The sequence below is a fragment of the Doryrhamphus excisus genome, chromosome 13 (assembly GCF_030265055.1).
Source record: "Doryrhamphus excisus isolate RoL2022-K1 chromosome 13, RoL_Dexc_1.0, whole genome shotgun sequence".
Classification (NCBI taxonomy): Eukaryota; Metazoa; Chordata; class Actinopteri; order Syngnathiformes; family Syngnathidae; genus Doryrhamphus; species Doryrhamphus excisus.
This window is the reverse complement of record NC_080478.1, coordinates 17,588,121-17,591,916: the sequence shown is the minus strand read 5'-3', so window position 1 is coordinate 17,591,916 and position 3,796 is coordinate 17,588,121. Positions and strand designations below refer to the sequence as shown.

The 3,796-nt window shown below is 36.8% G+C and overlaps 1 protein-coding gene across 3 annotated transcripts in view; it reads left to right on the top strand.

Moving 5' to 3' along the window:
• mnat1 (MNAT1 component of CDK activating kinase) overlaps positions 1 to 3,796 on the top strand; it is a 116,780-nt gene that overhangs the window by 25,946 nt on the left and 87,038 nt on the right. The gene's annotated exons all lie outside the window — the stretch shown is intronic.

Sequence of the window (3,796 nt, the reverse complement as noted above, 5' to 3'; positions counted from 1 at the left end):
TGTGTTGTCCACACTGACACGTTGGTTTCACAGCGAGTCCTAATTGACCAGCATGCTGTGCGTCGGTAATGCAGGGTGACAGCGAGGGGTCAGGGAGGGGTCAGCGAGAGGCCGACTCACTAACCCGGATGATGCGCTGGAGAGATCATGCAGATGAAAAACACAGCAGATTGCGGACGTGCACGATCGAGCCTTATTATTGCGCGCATGGACGAACACTCGTCATCAATCTTGGACGAAACGCATAGCTTTGCTTTTTTTCACGGTGCAGAGAAAAAAAAATGGAGGCGATTATTTACGTTTCCACAATTCAACATGTCCGGAAAATTGCTCCTATGCCGTAAAAATCATTTATTTACACGGTGACTTACTATATTTAAGTAGTTCCCTTGCTGTATATAAATATAACATTTTCACAGTAACAATTATTTTTTTTTGTAATTTACTTAACATAAATTATGTATGTAAAAACAATTTTTATTATTATTTTTTTAAATTTAAAATTACACCTTCCATTAAATATGTGATTTACTGTGACAATATAGTCACGTGAACACAATCTGCATTTTCGCGCTATTATTACTCGGAATGAGACCACGTGACCTCCAGTAAAGAGGAAGCACAAGTTCAGGTTTATCCTTTCCAACTGATGGGCCAGACACCTGGTTCCCTCCATTTTGGAGTGAATTAGCCCCCAGTAACTTCTAAAACGGACAAAAGGCTTCCAGCTTGAACGAGACAGAAGCCAAATGTCTGTGAAGAGAGAGGGGAGGAAACGGGGTGAGCCCAAATCAAAAAGAGGGGTCATGAGGCTTTTTTTTGTGTGTGTCTCTTTCACCAAATGTCAGAATATTTCTGTTTCTATTCAAAGTAAGGACTGGGTGAGGAGGGGGTGGGGGGGTAGGTGGAGAAAAAAAAGTGTTTCTTTCTGTCAATAAAGTTGTCAAACTGGTCAGCGGTAATCAGTGCTAATGATGGCTCCCAGGTCCCCTCTTGGACAAAGGGGCCCTGCCGCTGTTTTGTAAGGGTAGGCTCTCCAAAGAAAAGGCTTGTGTGTGTGTGTGTGTGTGGGGGGGGCCCTGTAGTACATTTAAAAAGATTTGAATGACTATTTAACTATCTTCCGACTAATTTTCATGCCTGCATATACACACTTAAAAAAAATCAACCTTTTTTATGTTAATTAGCTTGAAATATTGCAGATAATTCATTGCTTCATTCATTTTATTATAATTCCAGGTCAAAAATGTGTATTTTGCATGGTACTTTAGGATAAAATATGACATGAGCACTGATAAATAGATAAATAACCATCCTATTTTTTGGGCCACACTTTTGAATTGATTGAATTTGAGCTTCACCTTTTTTTTCGGCTTCGGTTTCAGTCTGCATATTCATTTCATACCAAGTTGAACAATGACGATGAATCAGTATCTGTCTTTTATAAGTAGAACCTATTTTATTATTGTCGTATGGGCAACAAGAATTGGTTGTATTAGTAAATATCACATGTGTGTCTGATTTCCAAGTGTCCATGAATGCAGCGGCAGAGGAGTTAAGTGATGCAGCTGAATGCACCATTCTTAGAAAAATGCTAGCTCAGCACTGATATAGCATTTCGCTGGTTTTGATACTGCTTGTTGAGTATATGAAGTGTACGTTATCTGACGGGAATCTATCCATGGTGTCCCAACTCATAGAGAACCACTTCCCCCTTCTTAATAGTATCAAAAATACATACATCCAACACTAAAGCCTCATTTTCGGGTGAATCTCCACAGGTTATTACCACTGTGCCGTGCGCTGATTAATTGCAACACCAATATTACCATTGCATAAATAGTAAATAGTAGCTAATGTTACATGTAGTACATTTAAAAAGGTTTGAATGACTATTTAACTATTTTCCGACTGATTTTCATGCCTGCATATACCACCTACTCCTACGCACTTAAAAAAAATCAACCTTTTTATGTTAATTAGCTTGAAATATTGAAGATAATTCATTGGTTCATTCATTTTATTATAATTCCAGGTCAAAAATGTGTATTTTGCATGGTACTTTAGGATAAAATGTGACATGAGCATTGATTAATAGATAAATAACCATCCATATTTTTTAGGCCACACTTTTGAATTGATTGAATTTGAGCTTTATTACCACTAATATTAATTAATTGCAACACCAATATAAATGAAATCTTCAAGATGAAACACTATCAATACATAAAAGAATAATTCAAACGTATTTGTTATAAAGAACACACAGCAATGAACAACTTGACACTGCCGGCATGGCCCACTAGTTATTCTAAGTGTTGGCCCTAATTGTTGTCATTTTTATTCACGTACCATCTATATGACAATTGGCGTAGCCCACTTTGCAAAGCTAGGATATATACATTATAGATCACCTTGGGCTTCTCCAGACATGACAGTTGCCGGTTTAGACAGGTTAAGAGTTGTTTAATCACACTCTTTCAGCTGCGGTTGTATGTTGAAGGTCAGACTGCACCATCGACTATATGCATATATATATATACGGTAATGTCTGCTTGCTATTGACTACATAGCACTGACTATTGATGTCAAAAGCTGCTCTGAGGTCTGCGAGCACAAATAGTGAATGTTACACGGGAAAAAAAAAATAAAACACACACACCAAAACTATACAGATAACAGATTGCTCGTTATACAATGAAGTGACTCCAATGTTGTTAAAAGTTGAGTGAACATAAATCGTATCAGTTCCAGTGACTTTACCATACAGAGAGAATGGAAGGGTGATAACTACACAGAAAATTAACCGTGGTTTGGGTGGCAGCGAAAACGATCACACCCACAGATAAGCAGAACTTATATAGCATCAAACATGTAACATTAGCTACTATTTACTATTTATGCAACGGTAATATTGGTGTTGCAATTAATCTCTGCATGGCACAGTGGTAATAACCTGTGGAGATTCACCCGAAAATAAGGCTTTAGTGTTGGATGTATGTATTTTTGATACTATTAAGAAGGGGGGAAGTGGTTCTCTATGAGTTGGGACACCATGGATAGATTCCTGTCAGATAACGTACACTTCATATACCCAACAAGCAGTATCAAAACCAGCGAAATGCTATATAAGTGCTGAGCTAGCATTTTTCTAAGAATGGTGCATTCAGCTGCATCACCTAACTCCTCTGCCGCTGCATTCACGGACACTTGGAAATCAGACACACATGTGATATTTACTAATACAACCAATTCTTGTTGCCCATACGACAATAATAAAAAAAGTTATACTTATAAAAGACAGATACTGATTTATCGTAATTGTTCAACTTGGTATGAAATGAATATGCAGACTGAAACCGAAGCCATCCTGACTGGACAAAAAAAAAAAGTGAAGCTCAAATTCAATCAATTCAAAATCGTGGCCTAAAAAATATGGATGGTTATTTATCTATTTATCAGTGCTCATGTCACATTTTATCCTAAAGTACCATGCAAAATACACATTTTTGACCTGGAATTATAATAAAATGAATGAAGCAATGAATTATCTTCAATATTTCAAGCTAATTAACATAAAAAGGTTGATTTTTTTTTAAGTGTGCAGGGGTAGGTGGTATATACAGGCATGAAAATTAGTCGGAAGATAGTTAAATAGTCATTCAAACCTTTTTAAATGTACTACTATAAAACAGACTACTTTTGTTTTTACTTTATTGCCCGGTCACATATTTCAAACGTTTGAAAGCTCCTTAAATAACTGCCACAAAATCAAGTGCTGATTTACTTTTAATAA